The sequence below is a fragment of the Peromyscus eremicus genome, chromosome 4 (assembly GCF_949786415.1).
Source record: "Peromyscus eremicus chromosome 4, PerEre_H2_v1, whole genome shotgun sequence".
Lineage (NCBI taxonomy): Eukaryota > Metazoa > Chordata > Mammalia > Rodentia > Cricetidae > Peromyscus > Peromyscus eremicus.
Window position 1 is genome coordinate 16,900,086 of NC_081419.1, and position 26,202 is coordinate 16,926,287.

Here is a 26,202-nt window from a genome sequence, read left to right on the forward strand (position 1 = left end):
GACCATGGCAGGCTTCTTGCTAATTGTTCTTACAGCTTAAATTAATTCATTTCCATTAATCTATACCTTGCCACATGGCTCGTGGCTTACCGGCATCTTCACAAGCTGTTTCTCATCGTGGTGGCTGGCAGTGTCTCTCTCTCCGCCTTCCACTTCCCAGAATTCTTCTCCTTGTCCCGCCTATACTTCCTGCCTAGCCAATGGCCAATCAGTGATTTATTTACTGACCAATCAGCAACACATTTGACATACAGACCATCCCACAGCATTTCTCAGTAAAGAAAAGCCAGTAAACATTAGTTTATGACCTAATACTCAAACATTAGTCAGCATTCCTACAAAGCATCATCCCACACTATGAATGGAGCATTTCAAAGCTTGTGGGGGAACTGTCCCTCTAATCCACGGGTGCTCAGTCTCTATCATTTTCAAAGACAGCCTGATGTTTAATTCCATCTCTTCCCATCTTGTTCTGCTGAGCTAGTTCTAGATTCTGGCCCTCGTTAAGGAGATATTTGCTTGGTACCTTTTTAAGATTTAATTTATTTTATGTGTATGAATGTTTTGTGTGTATACATGTATTTGTACCACATGTGTGTCTCCTGCCTAAGGAGATCAGAAGGACGTTGTAAGATCTCCTAGAACTGAAGTTATGGATAGTAGTGAACTACCACATGGGTGGTGGGAACCGAACCCCAGTCCTTTGTAAAGTATCAAGTGCTCTTAACTGCTAAGCCATCTCTCCAGGCCCTGTTTGATACAATTTTATCTTCAGGTTTCATTTGCTCAATTCACCAAACTAATTAGTTCCAAAGTACTTATCCCCATTTCCTGTGACTCAAACTTTGATTTGCCAATGTCTCTTTCTTATGCTCTTTTCTTTAAAAAGAAGCAAGCATTCAGTGTAGATACTGGCAGAAACCGGAGGAGTTCAGACTTGGACAAGAAGACAGCTGAAGACCACCTCGGCAAAAATATATCACTTTTTGTTGTTGTTTGTTGTTGTTGTTGTTTTGTTTGGGGGGCTTTTGTTTGTTTGTTTGTTTGCCTTTCTCTGCCTAAATGCCTAAGAGACTATCATATACCTGGAAAAATAATGTTTCTTTCCCCCCACTTATTTTCAAAATCACCCCAATATTTGCAGAGCCCTGTACAGAAGAAAAGTAAAAATGCATAAGCCACACTACTAAATAAAAGTTGCAAAACAGCTAAGCTATGATATCCAACACACTCCTGTCTGCCCACATGGCACATTCCCGCAGTGTGACCTGGTTTCTTGTGCAGTTTGGAGTGCGGGAGACCCTGGCTCTGTCCTTGAATATTGAGTTTCCACTCTGCTTTCTATACCACAGCTTTACGCCCCAATGCTTCACCCAACCTCCCCTGAACATCTCTCTCTAGACAGCCTTGAGGATTAGGGGAGCACACAGTTGGCAGTGTGGCCTGCCCACGGCAAGATCGATGGAGGGGTGAGGTTTAAATGAGATCCCAAGCAGACACAGAGATCACTGGGCAGTAAACAGTCAAATACCCAACCCCTGAAAATGTCTATAAAGGCAACAGTCACAAAGGCCAACTTCCCCAGCAACCCACTGTTTTCAGTCACGGCCCATGTAAACTAAGTTTCTACCCTCTTTAAATAGCCCATGAAATGTGCGACTTAGCCCGCATGCTCCCCATCCCTTCCCCAAAGCCACACCTCTGAACATCACAGCACCGGGACCAAGCACCAAGCACAACGGGGGACAACTTAAAATCCATTGAGAGATGACACCAATCGTACACGGGAGGTAATTAAATTACGTATGGAAACATTAAAGGACGGACGTCACAGATGTCTGCTCATTTTCTCTAATTCCTCATAAAGCTTGAACGCTATTTTCTTTTTCATCTGGTGACATTCGTTCAGCCTGTGAACCGCTCTACTTAGAATCCCCTTAACTTGGGGACCATATGATACAAGCAGAGTGACTTTAAAAGAGTCTATGTCCTGTCAGCGAATCTGGGGCATGGCGGGCTGCTGGGATTGTTCCCATCCCCTAAACTGTCGCAGGGGTTGGCTGCTGCATAAGCGCACTATCTACTTTTTTCAATTCCTGTACTCTTGCCCCTCAAACATCACCATATGTGGCTGATCTAGCTGACCTAGGTGTCAACCATCTACAAAGCCACCTGACTGAGGCTTCTCAGAGGGCTGTCACTGGATAGGAAGTTCCAGTTAGGAGCACCCAGAAAAGGTCCCCATTAGTATTTACGCTGACTCCTATAGCTGCCACAAGGTGGCGCCAAATCACAAAGAAAACTGACAGGAGCGTGGCTATTCTCAGATTTGCAGACCTTGATGCTGGGCAGCAAACAACCATGGCCCTGCCATTTCATTAGCCTCCCTGCCGTTTCATTAGCATTGTTCCTCGATTTCCCTAATGCATTAATGTTTGCATCCAGTCTTTCTTACATTTGAAGGATTTTACTCTAGGAACCAAGAAATCAACGAAACCGAGGGAGGGTTTGGAGGTTGCAGATAACCCATAAAGCCGTACAGTTCAGTTTAAGAGATAAGTGGAGTTTGCTCAAAAGAAGGCCCGCACCGTGGCGACACCTGCCTGCAGCTCCCTATTCTGAAGGACTCTAGTATGACTTCATGTGCAGTCTTGCTCACCACGTCATATCATGCTGTGTTGTCTGAAACTCCGGGTATATGTCCCAGAATTAGGTGTCACAGTGAAGGCACCTGCCACTTATGTGCTAGAAGGGCTTGTCAACATAGACTGCCACACACCCCTGTCAGCATGGGAGTCTGGTATCTGGAAGGCCTGAGCTTACACACACCTTTACTTTCACAACTTGTGTGTGTGTGTGTGTGTGTGTGCAAGCACACACACGTGCACATGTGTGACTCACTGCACATATACCAATATATCTACATGTCTATAAGCATAAATTTGTATACACTAGACACAGAGTTAAGTTCTTACTAATTACCTAAGTTTTACTTGTCTGTCTTTGAAAATAGATTTTGTGTAATCTTCCTGGATTTTGTGACCTGTAAAGTAAAACACTTACATTATTTAAGAGTAATGTAAGTTAATTAATGTATTAGAAAGGTCAATTCTTACCTAGTCTTTTATTCTGAAAATTCCCAAACAGGGACATCATCATTATTCTCCCCTTCTTAGGTAAGAAGATCTATGTTTTCACTTGGGCTGTCAATGGGCCCATCCTGAAGTGACTCATTTTGAGACCACAAAGATAAAAAGCAAAACTGTCAATGTGGAACATTTGGAAGAGTGCTTTTTGTTTGTCTGCCTGGTATTCTGTGAGGAACTCATACATGAAGGCAGGAGGTATAGCAACCATTTTGAGACCATGAGGGCCAAGACAAAAGGTTCCTAGCTAACTAGACCTTTGCCATTTGGAACATTGAATTCATTGCCTATGTCAGCCACAGCCCAGTTATATGTTTCTCTCTACATAACCATGCATATGTCAAGCCCACTGGTAATTTGGGGTTTCTTTCACACAAGTAGAATCCTACCTATGATAGAGAATAACTAGGTACCATCCCTACATGCTTCTCTTGAACTTGTCTACAGTTCTGTCCACACGTGATACCCACTATGGGTCATGAAAGTAAACTGAGCTGCTGTTTTTCTATGTTCTCTGTTCTTTTTATCGTGAGCTCTGAATCATTATTCCATTTGAACAGCTCAAAACTGGGACTGACACACTCGCTGTGGATTTACTACACACAGGCAGGAAAGGTCTGCAGACGTACGTTGTAATCAGAGTAAAGGTGAAATAAAGAAATAGAAAAGCAGGTGAAATGACGTAGAACCTGGGGGAAAAGGAGGTTAACAAAGCAGAAGACGGGCCAGCCTGGGCTGCGCCCAATGTGCAGCGGGAGCGTGGGGGGGGGGGGGCTTCATTGTCAGTGGAGGCTCCAGATGCTGGACAGAAGAAGAGGAGAGAGAGGTGTGGAGCAACTGAGGGGACCCTTGTCAGCATGCAGGCCCCCAGAGGGCAAAGGTCACACTGCAAAGAGAGAACCTCAGAGAGAGTGAGTGCTGCTAGATACGCTGTAAAACTCAAGAAATGTCTGCTAAAAGCGAACCATCGGAACCCAGTGAAATAATTGGGTCAGTGTGGTTAATCCATGAGCGCTAGGATGGGAGGGAGAACTTAAAATACCACAGGAAAGGGCAACTTGACTCTTCAAACTTCATCTGTAACAGTTTACTGATGATGTTCTGCTGGTTATGAAATAAAGTACTCTGGCCGGATAGAGCTGGCAGATCTAGATGAGGATTCTAGTAGATTCTGAAACTTGTGGTGTTTTTGGAGTTAACTTCCCTTTTGTATTTTTAGCTCATTTATTACAATGTTGCAAACACCTGCTTCTGTAGAGGAGGCTGAAAGGCAAGAGAGTAACAGAAGTCACAACAGAAGAAACGCCCCCGTTGTCTAAATTCTTCTTTCTGTGTGGTCCCAGTCACTAACCCAGAGTTTTAATATGATTTATCCAGGAAGGCAGGCATGCTAGAGAGGAGAAGAGTCAAGTTTCTTCCTTGTGGCTTTACCCACCAATATTTGATGAAGACATTTAGAGAACAAATGTTTCAAAACATAAAAGTAAGGTATTTGAAGTGGAACATCTAGAAAGTATTTGATCAAATATAAAATTATTGTTAACACATCAACTTAGTAAATGTTTTTACTTGTAGGTTTAAAATCGGCCCGTTAGTTTTAGTTTACTTCAAAATACATGTTTGCCTTCAATTTCAAGAGTTCAGACTCAAGTTTCCAAGAAATGCTGGAACCTTGGGGACCTTGGTGACTTAGAGGAGTGCCACATGCATTCTTTGTTCCTATAGCTACTGTGATGGCCTTGAATTTGGTGACTGCAAAGCCAGAGTTTGTGCTTAGTCCCTCTTTCCTCGACTGCTACTCACCAGGGGGAGTGGCTGTGTCCTCCATGTGCTTCTACCACGGCTCTCCATCTCATCATGACCAGAATTCTGCAACTGAGCCACAGGACCACAGACCAAAACCTCAGAAACCTGAGCCTCAGTCAGTCTTTCCTCTGCCATTTCAGACATCTTGTCATGTTGCAAAAGCGAACGGACACACACACACACACACACACACACACACACACAGAACCCCCCAAAAAAGACAGTATTTTAGCATGAAAAACTATTGGCAATCACTTCATACTTTACTCCGGTAGAACTAAAAGAATCCACCCAATGTTCATGCCTGAGTGGCCATGTGCACTTGACTACAAGGGTTAGCAAGCTTCCATGTCGGCAATTCGTTGCTGAAAACCGGAAGATTACCTGTGAATGGGCTAGAATCTACCTAATGGATTAGCATATGTGAGAGGAAAGCTGCCGAGCCTAAGAGATCTTGTTTACATAGCGAGTCCACAAGATTCCTAATTCAGTAGGTCAGTGGCACTGGAATTCTAGCGTGTGTTTTTAAATTCTGCTCATTTTGGTGCCGAGTTTTGACTAGATTCGAGGAGAAATGTACAAACAAGTAAGAGCTGCTTTCTATTTTTCAGCCAGGGGAGGTTTGAAAAGAGCTCACTACAGAATGGAGACAACATTATTTCCCAGAGCTGCGGTGGTTTTCCTCATTACATGGAAGCGAAAGGATGTTTTCATTTTGAATATTCAAGCCTGCCAGAGAGTGACATACAACTGAGCTGAAGAGTCAATGTAAGATGAAAAAAGGGAGCCCCCCTCCACAGCTGTCTGCAAAAATAGATTATTTCTCCTAATTTCCTGATTTAGTTATAGTCATAGTGTACATAAAAACAGATTTGATTTTCTTGGAATCAAATGTAAAATGAAAGCCAAGCCCTTATCGCTGGAACAAGACAGCAGTTTTCGGGGCTGTTGCATCCTTTGAACTCTGATGACATTGTCTCAGAGGGAAAGATGTTTGATGAGTTTTTTACACTTTAAAGCCCTTGCTAGGGAAAATGAGCTGGGAATCTCTTGGTAGAATTGAAGGGGGGTTGGATCATTCTGGCTTCAAAAGATGAGGGGGAAGTGTCATTTTCTAGTTCCCTTAAGTATCATTCTTTCAAATACTTGTGTGACAAGAGGTTCAACAGGCTTAGATATGGAGTTTTAGTTTTCCAGAAATGCATGGAGGACTTAACTGGCCTTTCACATCAAAAAGAAGAAAAAGAGTGACAGAGAGAGAAAATAAAATCCCCAGAAAGAAGGGAATGCTAGAACAAACCCTGAAAAACTCTAGCTCATAAAACTCCTGTGACCAGTTTTCTATCTTACCAGTCCAAAGTAAATAGGCCGCTCAAACCCAGAGCCAGCTAACACACACACTTGATTCAGCTTGTCAACAATGAACTCAGGGAGAAATGTTCATTAGAGACAGAAACTTCTTTGAACCTTTGAGTCATTCTTAAATAAAGCAAACAGCTATGTCTTGTCTAGAAATACATGTATAGAAGATACACAATGAATTAAATATACTATTTGCTAATAAGCATCTGTGTTTCATGGTACCCAGGTACCCAAGCATAATCAGCAACAAAACAGTAGTAGAAAAAGGTGACGCCAATTAGAAATGAAGGAGGGAGGATCGTTGACCTCTGACAGTCATGATGAAATTAATAAAGTTGAAAAGCTGAGATTGGAAGGACCGGAAATGTGAAGGATCAGGACCTCAGGTTTGGCTGTGCTGACAAGTTAGCAAGTCTCTGCAAGCTTCAAAAAATGGCAGTAGAAGACAGGAAAATCCCAGTCAGAACCCCCAGAGCAAGTGACAATTGTTCACCTCTGCTTCTCTTGTTTGCTAGTCCCCCAAAGACATCATAGGAACACTGTTTTCGCAGGGGATTTCTGTGAGCCGTTGAGATTGCAAAACTTCTATAGTGTGTGGAGGTAAACCTGCAAGCAAACCACTGATGCAATAGGAGGCACAGTCTTCATCGTCCTCAGAGATGAAGAAATCTCCTGTCTGCTGCAGAGTCAGACACTATGTCCTCCAAGGCTATTGTCCACAGAAGGTTCTTGGAAGCTGTCCCAGAACAAAGCTACTGAGGCCTTTGTCTTACAGACAGGCAGGCAGGATTGTTTGCTGTAGGATATAGACATCAAAACCATTTCTCTTAGGATTCATGTGACATTCTGCCATTTCATGTCTTCATGGTTCTTTCCCCAAGTCCAAAATATGATGGGCCCAAATCATTCTTCTACATAATCTTATAAAAATCTGCTTACCTGAGTCATTCTTAAATAAAGCAAACAGCTATGTCTTGTCTAGAAATACATGTATAGAAGATGCACAATTAATTAAATGACATGGTTTGGAGGAACTATATCATGATATTTTTATCATGCGTGTTTTAAATGTGATGAAAATACAAGGGGGATGCCTCAGTTGGTGTGCCTGTCCCATCAGTATGGAGACCTAAGTTCAGATCTGTAGCACCTGTGCAAAAGCCAAGCATAGTAGCCACATGTGTATCCTGCTTGGAACAAATAGAGACCAACAAGCCCCTTACTTAGGTCTCTAGTCGGCCAGGGTAGCTAATCACTGAACTCTGGAACAGTGAGAACCCTGACTCAAAAGAAAGAGTAGAGCATTATAGTGGAAGCCTGCTGACATCAAATTCTGGCCTAGAAATACATGCATATACATATGCACATGCACTCATGTGCATACAAACACATACTGTGCATGTGGAAACATATACTAGACACAGAAAACTTATTGAACACTTTATTAATTCATTTCTCTTTATTTGCATTATTATTATTTTATAGAAAATACTTCATGATATTTGATAAGCCTAGCAGTTTGAGGTTGATATTTATATTTTCTCCATGTCCTAGTTATTATCATTTCTTTTAGTGAAAAAAAATGCCCCTTTCTTTTAAATTATTTCTTTTATTTTTGAGATTATAATATAATTACATGGTTTCTCCCTTTCCTTTTCTCCTTCCAAATCCTCCCATAACCTTACCCCCAATCTCTCTTTCAAACTCATGGCCTCTATTCTTAGTTAATTGCTGTTACATATACATGCCTAAATATGTAAATAGTATATACATACATATTTTCAAATAGATAAATATAGCCCAATCATTCTGTACAATGTTACTTGTGTGTATGCTTTCAGGGCTGACAATTTCACATCAAATAAATAATTGGTGTGCTCTTCTAGGAAGACTGTTTCTTCTGCTCTCAGCGTGCCTTAGCTGCCTGTGGTTCTTTGTACAGGGTTAAGATCTCCCAGGCTTTCACTGATCCACGTTAGAGACACAGTCTCACAGTAAACTCTCTGTCCCTCCTTTTTTGACAGTCTTTCCACCCTCTGTTCTAAAATGTTCCCTGAGCCATCGGTGCAGGATCATTTTGTAGATGTATTCATTGAGACTGAGCTCCTCAACTCTGCATTTTGATTGGCTGTGAGTTTTTGTAATGGTCTCTGTCTGTTTCAAAGGTAAGTGTTAATGATGGGGCTAAGGACTACACTTTTCTTGGGGGTATAAAGGCAAATATTTACAATGTAGTAAGGGATTATGCTGCTTTAGTAAAGTGGTAGTTGTAGATTCTCCAAGATTCATGACTTCACTAGCCCTCGGTAGTTGGGTAGGTTTCCAAAACTAGGAATGATTTCTATCTAGGAATGTTGAACATGTGTGAAGTCCAGTTAAAGAGCTGTTGGTTACGTCTAAGCATACATACTATTACTGCACCATTAAGGTTATTGGGCCGTACTGGTCATTGTTCTGGTTCATAGGCATCATAGTTCTGTAAGACTTTTGTCTCCTTCTCTCCTATTTCAGTCAGTAGGCTACTGCTGTAAAGAGACAACATGACCATGGCAACTCTTGCAAAAGAAAAGCATTTAACTGGGGCTTGCTTACAGTTTCTGAAGTTTGGTCCATTATCATCATTGTGGGAAGCATGATAGCATGCAGGCAGACACAGTGCTGGAGAAATAGCTGAGAATTCTACATTGAGATCCATAGGAAACAGGAAGAGTAGTGAGGCACTGGTCCTTCCTTGGGTTTCCGAAACCTCAAAGGCCACCCCTAGTGGCATACTTCCTCCAACAAGGCCACACTTCCTAATCCTTCTAAGTAGTACCACTCCCTGATGATGAAACATTCAAATACATGAGGCTATGGGGGGGGCATTCTTATTCAAACCACATCTCCTTTAGAAGCTTTCATGGTGCCTTCTGAGACTAAGAAAGCTGGTCCTTAGGGAGGAGACATTCAGATCAATTCTAGCTCAGGAGCTTCTGGAACCTGTTTCTGAAGTGCATGGTGTTTTCAGCCATATGGACTTACCTCCCACTTCTGGTGGGGGACATCCAAAGGCAACAACAATAGCCTGTAATGTTTTTGGAGTCTCTTGGAAAACCTTGACCAACAACTCAAAGGAGGAATTCTTGTGTCTGGCATTGGGGTTTTGTTAGATGATCTCTTGCTCTTGAAGGGAGCAGGGTCAGTTCAGATGACAAAATTTCATATATTCTATAAATGTACATTTATATACAGACTTACATGTATTGTAGGATTTTTTAAGGTAGATAGTTAATAATATGATTTCTCTTGACTTTCTCTTCTCTCTCTCTCTTTCTCTCTCTCTTTCTCTCTCTTTCTCTCTCTCTCTCTCTCTCTCTCTCTCTCTCTCTCTCTCTCTCTCTCGCTCTCTCGCTCTCTCGCTCTCTCGCTCTCTCGCTCTCTCTCTCAAAGCTTTTTATTGATTCTTTGTGGACTTCACATCATTCATCCCAATCTCACTTATCTCCCTGTCCCCTCCCTTCTGCCTTCTGCCCTTGCAACCTCCCCACAAAACAAAATTTAAAATTAAAACAAACAAATAAAAAATCTAGGCATGGAAGCTGTAGTGTGGCCCAGTGAGTTACACAGTATAACCTTTAGTATATACATCTGCACTTGTAAGGGTTCGTTGCAATGAGTCATTGGTCTGGTTCAAGGCCTCTGGCTTCTGCTACACTATCAATACTGGGCCCTCACTGGGGCTCCTCTTGAATATCCTGTTGTTGTCTTGTGTCACGGAGATCCAGTAGCTTTGGATCTACAGGACCAGCCCCTTTACACATTCCAGAAGTTCATAGATGAGGTGGATGTTGGGGTGGGCTATCTCATAGACTCCGTTCTAAACCGGGGTGGTAGCTGGGATGGTCAGCCTGCCAGCTTTCCCTCATAGTCACCACCCAGACAAGGTGTCCAGCACGACCCCAGCTAGTTCACCCAATGTAGCAGACAGCAAGGAGAGGGTCCTTGTTCTCCTGCTCTCACATCATCAGGTCAGGCTCACCTGCACACACACCACCAGGGCTAGCTCTACTGTTTTGCTCAGGCAAGGTGTAGGATCTACTCTCCAGATTGGTGCACTTGGTAAGGGGCAGGACCAGCTCTTCCATTCTCGTGCCGCTGAGGCTGACTCTTCAGCTTGCCACGGGTGGCAAGGGGTAGTGAGGGGAGGACATATTTCCCTTATCCTTGCCACCCCATGGTATTCAAGGGAAGGGGCGGGGTTGGGGGTGCAGCTCTGCTGCTTTCACACCTGCAGGCCCCGCTTACTTGCACCTCCAGCTCTAGTGTGCTGCCTAGGCATGGGGCTGTGCTGGAAGGGCAGGGCCAGTTCTCCTTAGTGCTACTAAGAGAACTCAGTGCTACTAAAACAGTAAGGGGCAGGGCCAACTCTGTGCAGCCCTGTCCTCACTGCTTCCAGTGGTAACAGGAGCCACAGACATCAAAACATCAACACAGAGACGGAGGCTGACATAGGGCCACAAACCCAGACATGGCCCCCAGCAGCAGCCCTGGCCAGGAAGACACCATGTTCTGTGGTGGATGAGCAGGCTACTCCGATCTCCGTGAGCCCGGCAAAGGCTCAACCCTGGGATACTAACTGGGTCCTGGGTGGCAGCCCAGGACCCTGATGTCTGTGTGGCCCTTAGTGATGCTATAGGCCATGGGCATCAATACAGCCCACAGCTGTGATTGGACCACAGATCCAGACATGATCCTTGGCAGCAGCCAGGGCTCAGATGTCACCATGGTCCTGGTTAGCAGTGCAGGTCACTTAGATCAGCAGGGACCCAATGACAGTGTGGCCCTCGTACCCCCACATGGCCCCAGGTGTGGGTCCAGATCCCAGGCATCCACACTGGCTTCAATGGCAACAGGAACCTCAGACATCAGCACAGGTCTTGGCTTGCCAGTGAGCCATGGACCCTGACATGGCCCTGGCCCCAACACCACTCTGGTCTCTCATGTCTGTGTGGGCCCAGCAGCCACACAGCCCTCAGGCCCTCAGGCACTAAGACAGCCAGAGGTCGAAGCCCAGATCCTGAGCATCAATGCGGCCTTTGGTGGCAACACAGGCCATGGACATCAGTACAGACTCAGGCTATGGTAGGTAGGACCATGGACCCAGACATGGTCCTTGGCAACAGCCCAGCCTGCATGTCATTGCAGCCCTAGTTTACACTGTAGATTGCTCAGTACCATGACCCCAGTGGCAGCATGGCCCCCAAATGCCAACGTGTCCCCAGGTAGCAGCCCCGACCCCAGGTATCTGCTCAGCCTTTGATGGTAACAGGAGTCACTGACATCAACACAGACCCTAGCTGTGGTAGGGCCACATTTTGGGAACAGACAATACCATGGCCCTGGAGGCAGCTTGACCCTCTAAGATCAATGTGGCCTCAGGAATTAGCCCAGAGTGGAGGCCTTTGCACAGCCCTTGGTAGCAATAGGAGCCATGAATGTCAAATGTCACATGGTCACAGACCTAAACACGCCCCTCGGCAGTAATCTGAGCTGGATGTCACCATGGTCCTGGGTGGTAATGCAGGATGGCATGGCCCCTGTGGGGGCACATCCCTTGGACATCAACTTGGTCACAGGTAATGGCCCAGACTCCAGGTGCCCACAGGGCCCTCATTGGTAACAGGAGTTATGGACATCAACACAGAGCCCCACAGCTGCATCAGGGCCACAGACCAAATCATGGCCCTTGGCAGCAGCCCAGGCCCAGACATCACCATGGCTCTGGGTGGCAAGCAGTGCATCTACCTCAACCATTCCACATTGTCCTCACCTTTTCAGATCTGTCTCTTTCTCTCCCCCATTTCACCACCCTGTACTCACTCACCATAATGGTGCTTGACTGCCCATCGCCAAAGGCCCTGGGCAGGCTCTCAGGCGAATTCTTCCCACCCCAGGTCTAGAAACCTTGGGCAGAGCTGTGCATGTCCTCTGAGTGCACCAGGCAGTTTTCATTCAAATGACCAAATTCTACTCCCTGGCTCCCATAGGATTATAGCTATATCATAATGCAAAATGTATCTAGTCCAACTCCAAAAGTCCCCAGAGTCTATCATAGTCTCAACACTGTTTAAAAGTCTAAAGTTCAAAGTCTCATCTGAGACTTGTGTAATCTCTTAACTGTAATCTTCTGTAAAATAAAAGAGCAGATCACATACTTCCAACATACAATGGCACAGGATACACATTACCATTCCAAAAGGGAGCAAAGTCAGGAATTTTTGGTCCAAAGCAAGTCTGAAAACTTGCTGGGCAAACTCCGAACTGTATCTTCACATCTGGTGTCAAAGTTCTCTTCAGATCTCCAACTTCTTTCAGCTTTGTTGACTGAAAGACACTTCTTTCTCTTGGGCTGGTTCCACTCCCTGTTAGCAGCTATCCTCAGCTGGTATCCCACAGCTCTGGCATCTCTAACATCTTGGGGTCTCCAAGAAAATCCAGGCTTCATGGCTTCACACAATGGCCTTTCTAGGCCTCCATTCAGGGACACCCCTGACACATTCCTGACCTCAAGGGCTTTCCTTAGTGAGAGGAAGATTCCTGAAACCCTTTCTTCTACCCTTGACTCTAAAGCCAGAACCACGTGGTCAAAGAGGCCAAGTTCTGCTGTTTGCTAGAGATGGAACATTCAATTATGTCTTTACCTGCTTTCTATTTTCCATTGTTTCCTTCACTGTATAAGGTTGGATTCCCTGAAACTTGTCTGTAGACCAGGCTGGCCTCAAACTCAGAGAACTGCCTGGTTCTGCCTCTGGAGTACTGGGATTAAAGGTGTGCACCACCACATCCTGCCCCAAATTTTCTTTAATTTTTATTTTACAAGTTGGAAACTTAGCTGGGTGGGATCTTGCCCTGAGGTCACCACTCCCTTTATTCCATCTACCATCAGGCTTTTCTTTAATCTGTTTATCTCCTTGAACACAGGATTTAGCTCCATTCTACTTCCTGGTGCCTCTTTCTTCTTGAACTGTACATTTTTTTCCCTTGTTCAGCTTGTTCCTTTTCCTCACAGAGCTTCATAGAGTTAACACTAATAACTGTTATTTATTTGTCGACATTATTTACCAGACATAAGAAAACAAGAGGTACAACAGAACCCACTGTAAGAGTTTTTATTAGGGAAAGCAAAGGATGGAGGTGGGTAGACCTACCAAAAAGAAAGGTGCACAGGGGCCGTGGGGGAGGGAGGGAGGTGCACACTACCTCTGGCAAGAGGGAGAAAGAGCAGGGAGCAGATAGAGCCTGCTTTTATAGGTCACCTTGCACATGTGTATATGGGTTTACGTAGCTATGCTATGCGTACGCACAGATTACGTGATCACACTGCATGCAGATTATGTGACCATGCTGTGCAATGGATTGCGTAGGACGTAAGGCCCTGGAGTGACTAAACATTTTGCCTGACTACTGACAGTGCATGTGCAGTCATGTGACTCCAGAAGGGGCTAAAAATAATAACATTCTACCCTTTTTGTAATTATAAAAAGTAAGGGGTTAGGGGTGGCGAGTGAACAGGAATGGGATAAAAGGCTAGGAGGAGGAGAGGAGTTGCTGGGGAGTCTGGGGTCAGGTGAATGGGGGGAGCAAACAAAATGAAAGCTCCTACCTTGGCTAAAAAAATCTCTTCCTGTTAAAGGCACAAGGCAAGTTGGCAGGACCAAAAAATGTGTGGGTAAGAGGACTACCCCTGAAAATACTATTAAGTGGTGGGGTCTGATAAAGTAGATAAGGCTGTCTCCCTACCCCAACAATAAGAAGATTAGAATGAGGGGTGAGTCCCCAAAACTCCCAAGTAGGACTGAGTAAGTGACTCTGGTGTCCACTAGGAAGGAAATGGATCACCTTGATACTGTAATGGCTACCCAAGGCTCCCTGTAGGAGATGACTGTTGTCAAGCCAGAGCCTGGGCACCTTCAATCATCCATGGCCAAGCCCAGAAGGTTGGCTGGAGGGTGGTCTGCGTTTGATGTCCCCATGCCTCAAGGTACACAGGGGGCAGTCAACTGACCAATGTCCCTCTTAGTGTCACTTCGGACATGGCCCTGGTGGCCAGTACGATCCCAATGCCCTTCTTGACCACATTTAAAACAAAGACCCGGGGGCCATCAGATGGCCAGTCGGATGGCTTTGGCCAGCGTTTGGTATTCCTGTTTACTGGCTTTCTCATCTCTCCCATGGTACACCTTAAATGCCAGCACTAAGACTTCTGTCTGTGGGGTCAGGGACCCTCTCTCCAGATGCTTAAGTTTGGCCCTAATGTCAGGTAAACTCTGCTAAACGAAATGGGTCATGAGGAGCTGCCTGCCCTCAGGTCTCTCAGGATCTAGATTAGTATATTGTAAGAGGGACTTTGTAAGTTGTTCTAGAAATTGAGACAGATTCTCTTGTCTGTCCTGAACTGTGTCTTGAAGCTTTTCAGTTTACTGGTTTGAGGGCAGCCTTGCGAAGACCTGCTAGGAGACAGGTCATAAACTGATCCCTAGCTAGGGAGCCACCTGGGGTGTTACAATCCCACCGTGGATCCCAACCGGAAACTGCCTCAGCTCCAAGAGGATGTGATGCATTAGTCCGGTGGCCCTCATCTGCCTGTATCCTAGCCTGTTCCCAGACTCATCTGCGCTCCTCAGGAAGTAGGTGGTTAGTTAGGATCATGTATTTATCATGAAAGGATTGAGTGATGCATTGGAATTGTTTAATAAAAAAGGTAGAGTTAGAAGTATAAGAACCCAGTTTCTTTTCTATCTGAGAGAGTTCTGCCAGTGAGAAAGGGACATGTACCTTAACCAGTCCATCCACCCTGGCTACCTCTTGCAAAGGGAGGATGGCCACCTGGTTGGTTTGACTGGGGTAGGATTCCTTAGTGGCTCCAGAACTCGTGACAGGAGTAGTAAAGGTGAGAGCCAGAGTTGGGTGGTTGGAGCAGTCCAATACCGGAGAGAAGGAAGCCGCTGGAGAAGTAGTGGGAGGTCGGAAAGACAGGGGTTCATTAACGATCCAATAGATGGAAGGGGGTACCCTACTTTCAAGCATTCTCTTATTAAGTCCCTACTCCAATACAGCTTTTCCCTCTTTCTCCTTTCTCTTTCCCGTCCCCGGGGACCAATCCCTGCCCCCTTCTCTGCCCCTTTTCCTACTCCTTCCCCTCAATAAACCTCCTATGTGGGCCCTGTTGTATGGTGTGACTCTGTCCCGCTGTTTTTTAAAATACAGTATTGGTTCCCTAACTGGGAAGGCTCTCCTGGCAGTTTGAAATGTGCTGGGACCCTGGAACCTGGTCCACTGCAACAGTCCTACTTTTCCACCTTGTGATGATATTGTGTTCCCCAAAATATTGTGCACCCTAATAAACTTATCTGGGGTCAGAGAACAGAACAGCCATAATATTAAACACAGAGTTTAGGCAGTGGTAGCACATGCCCTTAATCCTAGCATTCCAAAGGCAGAGATCCATCTGGATCTCTGTGAGTTCAAAGCCACACTAGAAACAGCCAGGCATAGTAACAAGAGCCTTTAATCCCAGGAAGTGATGGCAGGAAGAAGAAAGGTATTTAAGGCGTGAGGACCAGGAACTAAGGCTGGTTAAGCTCTTAGCAACAGGTCAGCTGAGATTCATTCTGGATGAGGACTCAGAGGCTTCCAGTCTGAGGAAACAGAATCAGCTGAGGAATTGGCAAGGTGAGGTAGGTGGCTGTGGTTTGTTCTGCTTCTTTGATCTTCCAGCATTCACTCCAATACCTGGCTCCCAGATTTGTTTTTATTAATAAGACCTGTTAAGATTCCTGCTACACCACCTAACTGATCAGATCACTGAGATTCTCCATCTAACACCGACAATAGGTAAGCCTCCCACTTCTGACCATTTCCCATGAATGAGGCTCCATTTCTCGAGTACAGTCCTTGCCTTCTGGCTTTTCTCAAAGTCCTGGTACTAGGCAATTGTGTCTCACTCGAGCTCCTAGCCCATCAGCCCCTGCTTTTTGGACAATGGTCCACTGAGCAGCTTGTGCCTTCTCGGGTCCTCCCTGAATTTCTGGGATGCTAGAGATTCCAGCCCTTGGACCTTTTCTACCTCACTCATGGAAAATGTGCCTACCTCCATATCAAAATGGCTGCTCACCAGCACTCCACAGGACCTTTGCAACATCTGCCAGTGATCGGATAGATGGAAGGGAGTACCCTACTTTCAAACTTTCTCTTATTCAGCTTTTTACTCTTTCACTCTTTTGCTCTCCCCCTCCCTCACACCTGCAACAAATCTGTTTTCCGATCTGCTCTCTTCCACCTGCAATGAATCTGCTTTTTCATTTATCAATCGCTTTGGCTTCCATTCAATACCAACAATTGGGTCTCTGGTGGGGCCACAGGCCTCTGACCTTTCCCTAGATGTGAGGTTCCATTTCTTGAACATAGTCCTCTCCTCACCTTCTGGCTTTTCTTGAAGTCCTGGTACCAGGTGACTGTGCCTCTCTTGGGCTCTTAGCCCTCAGTCCCTACTCTTACGTGACAGCTTACTGAACAGCTTATGCCCACTTAATCTGGATCCCTGGGATGCCAGAACATTCAGGCGTTTGGATCATCTTCTCTCTGCTTCATCCTTGGGAACTGTATCATACACCCCCTTGCTCCCATTGGGATGTCTTTGGTGACCCACTGACCATTCTTTGGACCAGACAGTTGGGGAACTGAGAAAGAATTCTCTGTTGTCTTCCCTTTTCTTTGCTCCAAGGTCTGCTTGTGTCTGTCTGTTCTTCCTCTCTAAATGTTTTGTTTGCTGCAACGTGCAAATTAGAGATGGAGAAGCCAGCTTTGTCTTGCATAGCACACACTGATTCTCCATTTCTATTTACTCAACTCCTGTTTAATTCTGTGTGTATGTGCATGTTAGTGCATGTAACTACTAACAGCAGCCATGTGGCTTTCCTCCATCTTGCCTAGTGATCTCATCGTAATTTCTAATGAGCTCCAAGAAGTTGACTTGAATCTGTCTGAACAGCATCTTGCCAGGTCCAAGTGTTGCTGGACAGTTCCATAGAGCCTGGACAGGGAAGTGAAACAGCCAGCTATCCAAGGACATGGCCAGCACCCTAGTTTTCTCAGGTCCCCAAAGATGATCGACACCCCCCATGCCAGCAGGAAGCAGTCTCAAGAACAAGGCACCCTCATCCCCGCTTCACCTACTACCCCTTTGTAACTCCTCACCTTTTTATCATAAACAAAAGGGAGGAATGTTAGCATTTAGGCATCTGTACTGGCCTGCCCTTAGGGTCCCGACAGGATACACCTCAACTGCAGCCACTAAGAGCACCTCCTGTGCGCATTCACTACGTTTCTTTATAAAAGGTGGGCCTTGCCCACCTTTCATCTCTTTCTCTTTCCCTTCCTTGTCCCCAGGGACTGGTCCCTGCCCCCTTCTCTCACCCCTTCCCCTCAATAAACCTCCTCCGTGGGCCCTGTTGTATAATGTGACTCCTTCCCACCATTTTAAAAATACAACAATAACCACATGAAAGAGTCAACACTAAGCTGTTTTGAAATTTCCTCTGCCAATAAAACTAATCCAAAACTCTTTAATTTAGCCTTTGGCAGACTTTTCAGACAAGGGCAAAAAGCAGCCATATTCTTCACCAAAATATCAAAAGGGCAGTCTCTAGACCACATATGAATATTCTCCTCTAAAACCTTTTGAGCCAGGCCACAACAATTCAAATCACTCTCAGCACCACTGTCTTCCATGTTCCTACTAGGATGACCCATTAAGCCCCCACTTAAAGCATTCAACAGCTTTTCTAATCCAAAGTCCCAAAGTCCACATTTCTCCAAGCAAAAGCATAGTCAAGCCTATCATGACAATACCCCAGTTTCTGGTACCAACTTCTGTCTTAGGATCTCTATTGTTTTTGAAGAGAAACCATGACCATAGCAACTCTTATAAAGGAAAACATTTAATTGGGACTGACTTACAGTTTCAGAGGTTCAGTCCATTATCATTATCATCATGGTGTATGTAAATAGTTGTTTCCTGTCTCAGCTGCCATGTCCCAAATAACTGACTCAGGCTTAATTTTACTTATAAATACTCAGCAGATAGCTCAGGCTTGTTAGTAGCTAACTTTACATTTTAAATGAACCCATATTCCTTATTTATGCTCTGCCACATGGCAGTACCTTTACTAACATGGCACATGCATTCATCTCCTGCTCTCTCTGCATCTGGCTGGCAACTCCTGACTCCACCCTTCTCCTTCCTGTCATCTTTAGTCTGGTTGCCCTGACTATACTTCCTGCCTGACTACTGGCCAATCAGCATTTTATTAAACCAATTCAAATAACAAATCTTTACAGTGTACAAGAGGATTATTCCACAGCCGGGGGGGGGGGGGGAGGATGCTTGTGGGTTCCTTCAGACAGGCCTAGAGGTAAAAATCGAGTTTCTTTAGCTTTGTTATTTTGTTCTTTCACAGGGATCTTGGCATTACATTTGAACCCAACACACCAGACAAGCTTATGTTGTGTTTCTGTGTTGAACACACTGAGTAGAAATTATAACATAAAATATTGAAATAGAAAAAAAAATTGAAATAGTAATGCAAACTTTACTTATAAAAGTTTAACAACCCCTGTGTCTGAGAGGGTTTCAGCTTACAGTATAAAAGTTAATGTTAAAAAGCTTTCTATGCATATTGTTCTAAAAATCAAAATGCAGGATATCATGATATTGACCAATATACATGCTGTTCTCTGGCAGAAATATCTTAGTGTACACTCAAAAAGTGCCTGAGATGGATTTATATTGACTCTTAAATACATGTAATAAATGATAGGTATTTTGATGAAGAAAAAAAAGCCCTCAACAAGTTACATACAGAAGGAAATTTTCTCACGAGCAGGAAGGCCATGTGAAGCAAGCTCATTGCTAGCTTCAACAGAGAAGACTTTAAAGATGTTTCCTGAAGATTAGAAAGGGAAAGGTGCCCCCTTACCACTTCTGTTCTATGTGTTATGGGAAATCCTAGCTACAGCAGGTGTCAAGAGAAAGAAAGAAAGAAAATGAGAGAGACAGGCAGGGAAGGAGGGAGAGGGGGAGGAAGAGAGAGAGGGAGGACACTCAGATAAAGTATTTAAATGGTTTCTTCAAATTATATAATCTGGTGAAGAAAAACCCCACAGAGTCCACCAAAACTTTATCTGAGGTAAGCGACAAATTAAGTTGAGGGACTCAAAATTAATCTCTTTTTTTTCCTTTTTTTTTTGTTGTTGTTGAGCTTTTGCTGCTTTTTTAAATTTAATTTAATTTTATTTTACAATATAATTTAATTCTAAATATCAGCCACAGATTCCCTTGTTCTCTCCCCTCCCGTCCCCCTTCCCTTCCCCCCAGCTCACCCCCTATTCCCATCTCCTCCAGGGCAAAGACTCCCCCAAGGATTGAGATCAACCTGGTAGACTTAGTCCAGGCAGGTCCAGTACCCTCCTCCCAGGCCGAGCCAAGTGACCCTGCATAGGCCCAGGTTTCAAATAGCTAACTCATGCACTGAGCACAGGACCCGGTCCCACTGCCTGGATGCCTCCCAAACAGATGAAGCCAATCAACTGTCTCACCCATTCAAAGGGCCTGATCCACTTGGGGAGCCCTCAGCCATTGGTTCATAGTTCATGTGTTTCCGTTCGTTTGGCTATTTGTCCCTTGATCTCAACAATTCTTGCTCATATAAACCCTCCTTTTTCTCGCCAATTGGACTCCCAGAGATCCACCCGGGGATCCAGTTCCCTCAGTCATTGGATGGGGTTTCTAGCACGACAATTAGGGTGTTTGGCCATCCCATCACCAGAGTAGGTCAGTTCGGGCTGTCTCTCGACCACTGCCAGCAATCTATTGTGGGGGCATCTTTGTGGATTTCTGTGGGCCTCTCTAGCACTTTGCTTCTTCCTATTCTCATGTGGTCTTCATTTACCATGGTCTCCTATTCCTTGTTCTCCCTCTCTGTTCTTGATCCAGCTGGGATCTCCCGCTCCCCCAAGCTTTCTTTCCCTCGACCCTCGCCCTTCATTACCCCCACTCACGTCCAGGCTGTTCATGTAGATCTCATCCATTTCTCCGTCATTGGGCGATCCCCGTGTCTTTTTTGGAGTCCTGTTTTCCAGGTAGCCTCCCTGGTGTTGTGAGTAGCAGTCCAGTCATCCTTGTTCCATATCTAGTATCCTGCTATGAGTGAGTACATACCATGTTTGTCTTTCTGAGTCTGGGTTACCTCACTCAGGGTGATTTTTTCTAGATCCATCCATTTGCCTGCAAACTTCATGATGTCATTGTTTTTCTCTGCTGAGTAGTATTCAGTTGTACAGAGGAAACTCAAATGGCTGAAAGACATTTAAGGAATTGCTCAACATCCCTAATTATCAGGGAAATGCAAATCAAAACAACTCTGAGATACCACCTTACGCCTGTCAGAATGGCTAAGTTCAGAAACACTGAAGACACCTTATGCTGGAGAGGATGTGGAGCTATGGGAACTCTCCTCCACTGCTGGTGGGAATATAAGCTTGTACAACCACTTTGGAAATCAATATGGCCCTTTCTTAGAAAATTGGGAATCCATCTCCCCCAAGATCCAGCTATACCACTCTTGGGCATATACCCAAGGAATGCTCAATCATACCACAAGGGCACTTGTTCAGCTATATTCATATCAGCATTGTTTGTAATAGCCAGAACCTGGAAACAACCTAGATGCCCTTCAACTGAAGAATGGATAAATAAAATGTGGTACATACAATTAATCTCTTGAAAGGTGTGGACCCTGTTAGGTCGAGCATGCACCAGCAGATGGCTCCAGACCCATTGAATTATTGATAGTAAAACTTAGATTTGATTGATACAAAGAAAAGGGAGAGGATAAGTTGAGGGTAAATTAGGTGTATAGGAAGGTAGGTATGGCTCTAGGAGGAGTCAGGATAAATGATCAAAATACAGACAAACATTCTCAGAAATTAATAAAAATAGTATATTAAAAATGGGCTGTGAGACAGGCCACACCAGTCAGAAGAACAGATGGGTGCCTAGCCCAACTGCTCTCAGAGAAGCTTCACCCAGCAACTGATGAAAAGAGATTCACAGACCCACAGCCAAACATTAGATAGAGCTCAGGGAATCCTGCTGAAGAGGGACAGGAAGGATTATAGAAGCCAGTGGGTCAAGAGCACCACAAGAAAACCCACAGAATCAACCAAACTGGGCTCATAGGGGCTCACAGAGACTGGACTAATAACCAGAGAGCCTGCCTGGGATTGACCTAGGCCCTCTGCATATATGTGACAGTTGTGTAGCTTGGTCTTCTTGTGGGACTCCTAACAATGAGAGCAGGGACTGTCTCTCACTCTGCTACCTGATTTGGGGACCATTCTTCCTACCAGATTGCCTCATCCAACCTTAATAGAGGAGGAGATGCCTAGTCTCACTGCAACTTGATATACTGTGGCTGGGTGATATCCGTGGGAGGTCTGCCCTTTTCTGAAGAGAAAGACAGGAGTGGATGGAGGTGGGGTGGCGGGAGAGGTTCCTGGGAGGAGACGAGGGGAGGCAAACTGGCAAACTGTGGTCTGGATGTAAAAAACGAAAAGAAACAAACAGAAAAAATGGGCTTTGGAACTAAATAAAGTCAAAATGAAAAAATATGAATGGAAAATTAACATTTAAAAAGGAGTTCAGCATTCTCAGTCATCAGGAAATGTGGTTCAAAGGTACTTTAAGATTCTATCCAGCTTCCATCCAAATGGTCAACATCAGGAACACAAATGACTATAAATGTTGGTGGGGATGTGGAAAAGGGGACCTTTATAATTGGTAAAAATGTAAATTAGTGTAGACACTTTGGAAACCTGTCTGTAGGCTTCTCAAAGAACTAGAAGTCTAGCTGCCATCTGACCCAGCTATAGCACTCTTGGACACATACATGAAGGACGTTATATCATACTAGTGTGCTTTTACACACCCATGTGCATTGCTGCTCTATTCACAATAGCTAGAAAATGGAAGAAGGCAAGATGTCCACCAACATCTTTGTGTGTTATATATATACACACACAAAAAAGTTTATTTTTAAACTGTGAAGAAAAATAAAGTCATAAACATTTCAGGTCAATGGAGGAGGTTGGGAAACCTATGTTGAGTGAGGTAGTGAGGTAACCCAGGCAAGACAGACAAATGATGCCCATTCTCTCCAAACGTGCACCCTGGCTAGGGGCGTCAGTGTTGTTTATTTAACCTGGATTTCCTGTGGAAACTAGGAAGGGGACCTTGGGGGGAAGTGTTTCTTTTAGGAGAGGCCAAGTAGGACACAGGCCAAAGGAAAGTAGGGAGGGTACTGGATGTGGGAAAGCGGAAGGGGGTGGGGGCGGGGCGGGAGAGGAGCTAAGGAGGGCTGACCAAAATGAAGGCTGTAGGAAGAAACCACATGGAAACTTACTGTTTTGTAAGCCCCAGACACCCTCTGCAGGACTAAACACCACTGCTTCCAGAAGCAGTGAGAAAAAAAGTCTCTGGGAGAGAGATTCTTCTCAGAAATTGTTGGTCAGAGAGGCCCCAGAGGCCGCCTAAGCAACACAGGCTTTTGTCAGTCCTTTTAGGCAGGTGCTGACCAAACCCCAGGTTTTGTTTGGCATCTGTCTCTAAGGAACCTCTTCATTGTGTCCTTCATTTTTACTACTAGCTTTGGCAAAGGCTGACAGCTTCTTGATAAGGGTGCATTTTTATATTGTGTGCAAACACCTTCTGCTAATGCTGGGCTGGAGGGTAGACTGCTGAGCTGGTGAGCACTTTAGTTTCAGTAAAGCACTTGCTGCATGGAAATTTCCAATTTGCTTCTTGAAAAGGGCAGGGAGGTTTCACTGTCCCAACAGCAGTTTAACACGGAATTCTACCTTTGGGTTTCAAATCTGAGAGCTGTGATTATAATTTTAGCGCCTCAGCATGAACTCATTTTCAGTTTCTCTTCAGCTTTTGCTCTGCCTTGTGCCTTGCTTTCACAAGCTTTCCCGTTTTCGTTTCCTTCAAGTTCCCCTTACGATGCAGTCCTTGCAGTCGTAGCCAGTCTGTGGTCTGGATTCCAAGCAGCAACGGTTTTTCTAACTCACGGCTTCAGACAGCCTTGGTGCCGTCTCCTCCTCCCCTCTGGATTAGAAGCTTCCTGGCCAGGGGGTTGTGTTCAGCTTTGCTCAGTTATCTGGAGATTTCCATGCAGGCCATCCTCTGAGCGTCGGCTTCCTTTCAGAGAAGGTGGCTTGGCGGTGTGCTCAGCTTTATTTGTACATTTACAGTGTTGCCTGTGCAGGCAGAGCACAGCATCTCAGCAGGCCGTGTTGCTGCAACAGGAAGTTTCCACCACAGCTTACATCGCTTACATCGCCACTGCCGGAAACAACAGCTTCTCGTTAATACACCGCTCGCTCCTTCTGCTTCTCTCATCAGAGAGGGAAATATTTACCACTCTCAAAATGGCGCCCGAGGCCCAGAGGTCAGGCCCACCCACCTGCGTTACCCGCAGCCCTGTACCCCGGAAGTCCATCCCCTAGCCCAGAAGTCCATCCCCGAACCCAGTGAAGCCTCTGGAGACTTCACTTTGTAGACATTTAAACAAATCACAGGGGTGTGGCCCTTCTTGATATAAAACCCAAACATATAAGATGAATATACTATATCAAGGTGCAATTACCGTGCTTTGATGGAGGCGAGGGGGTGCATGAAGAAATTGCATGCCCTTATCTTTAAATTGCCACTGCCCCCCCTTAGTAACTTGTACAATATGCACGAAACCCTTTTCTCACCTTGACATCCCAAACCCCGCTCCCACTTGTTCTTTGCTGCCAGACAAACCAACATTCCAGTTATAATTCAAATTGCTAAGCAAACTCAACTTTGCCTCTACTTTTCCCTGTCTTGGATCTTAGTTCTCTGGTTGTGCACCTGAGTCATTTCAATTCTTGCACCAAGTGTTATCTTATCAGAAAGGTCATCTGTTTCCTTTTCTCACCTCATGGTGAAGTGTCAATGTCTAAACTGTAGCTAATGACACTTTTTCACCTCCTCTGAGAGTCATTGCTCCAGCAAGTTTTCTGTTTTGTGTTATATCAACACAATTCCTCTTTACTGCCTCACTCAAGCTCACGTGGGTTTTTACTGGAGACCTACAAAGAACAAAATCTTCTCTTCTCTTCAACCTCAAGTAGTCCATATCAAATCCATAGCTCTCTTCCAAGAGCTGTGTATACTTGCTGCCTGCTGTCTTTGCTTTACATTCTCTATAACTGTTCTACTTTGGATATATTAACTAATAATATGTTTACTCTCTGCCTTACCTCATCATCAACAAAACCAAACCTGAAGCCAGGTATTGGAGTGAATGCTGGAAGATCAGAGAAGCAGAACAAGCCACAATCACCTCATCTTGCCCATTCCTCACTCCTTTCCTCAAACTGGAAGCCTCAGTGTCCTCATCCAAATGGATCTCAGCTGAACTGCTGCTCAAAAGCCTAAAAGCTTAACAGGCCTCTAGTTTCTGTTCCTCACACCTTATATACCTTTCTGCTTCTTGCCATCACTTCCTGGGATTAAAAGCATGTGTCACCATGCCTGGTTGTTGAAGTGTTGTTGAAGCAGTGTTGTTGAAAACCTGAAATTTGACAGTTGCTCCATCCTTTGGGTTTTCTCTCTCTCTCTCTCTCTCTCTCTCTCTCTCTCTCTCTCTCTCTCTCTCTGTGTGTGTGTGTGTGTGTGTGTGTGTGTGTGTGTGTTTACATACACGAACATATGACTGTCTATCCATTCCTCCAGGTGGAATATATAACTTGCCTTCTTTTAAATGCATTTGACATTTGGATGAAGATGGGAGTATAATGTCACAAGAACAAAAATAATTTACTATTATTCTTTCAAGTAGATTTTAGGGATTACTATGTGAAGCATCACTTGTAACTTACTTTGTTTTTATATTGAATAATTTTAACAGGTATTTCATGGGAGAAAAATCCCTAATTAAAATGGAGCGGATTTCCCATAACTCATTAATGAATAGGCCTAAAGTACCTATACTTAATAGCAAGTAAAGTCAGTTAATGAGAAAACATCTAGTAATCAACTGCTATGATGTTTGTTGGATGCTTTGCTTTATAATTACATGGCGAGCACATCCTGTCCATGTCTGCCACAATCTCCAGGTAGCTCTTAAAATAAAGATTATTCGTATCTTTTTATTTTTCTCTTTGTTTTATGTAGAACTTAAATAATGCATTGCAATTGATACAGTTTAGTCATTTCTTGTCCATATTTTTTCTCTTGTTTCTCTACACTGCATGACTTTATGAAGATTAATGTTTATTCATTCTACAGTCCAACTGGACAGGACATTCCATGTGACTTACGACAGTCCCTTTCATCTTCCTCGTCACCACAGTCATCTTGTCCATTACATCTGAGGTTTACTGGGATACATTTCTGGTTCTTGGTACACTTGAATTGACCTGGCAGACAGACATGTGTGTCTAAGACAAAAAGAAGAAAATAATGTGACCTAAGACCCACGTCTGAATTTAAATCAGTGTAGTCATGAGAAATCAAGGCTTAGATATATGTGCCCAGTTAGGACTTTCATCACCTACCACAGTTAAGTTCATCAGAATTGTCTCCACAGTCATTCTCCCCATCACAGATGAAAGCAGGCAGTGCACAGAGTCCTGTTCCACACTGAAATCGGCCTGGCTGACATTTAAATTCAGCTGGGAGAAAAAGCATGCAGGTATTGTAGATGGCAATCTAAGTTCCTGTTGTCTTAAACAGAAATTTTCTCACAGTGTTATTGGT

General features: G+C 44.5%; 1 long non-coding RNA gene across 1 annotated transcript in view; it reads right to left on the minus strand.

The window, feature by feature from the left end:
• LOC131909097 (uncharacterized) overlaps nt 1-20,806 on the minus strand; it is an 83,427-nt gene extending 62,621 nt beyond the window's left edge. The window contains exon 1 of the long non-coding RNA XR_009378746.1: nt 20,412-20,806. This is a non-coding gene — a long non-coding RNA (uncharacterized LOC131909097). The remainder of the gene's footprint in view (nt 1-20,411) is intronic.
• Nucleotides 20,807-26,202: the final 5,396 nt, after the last annotated feature.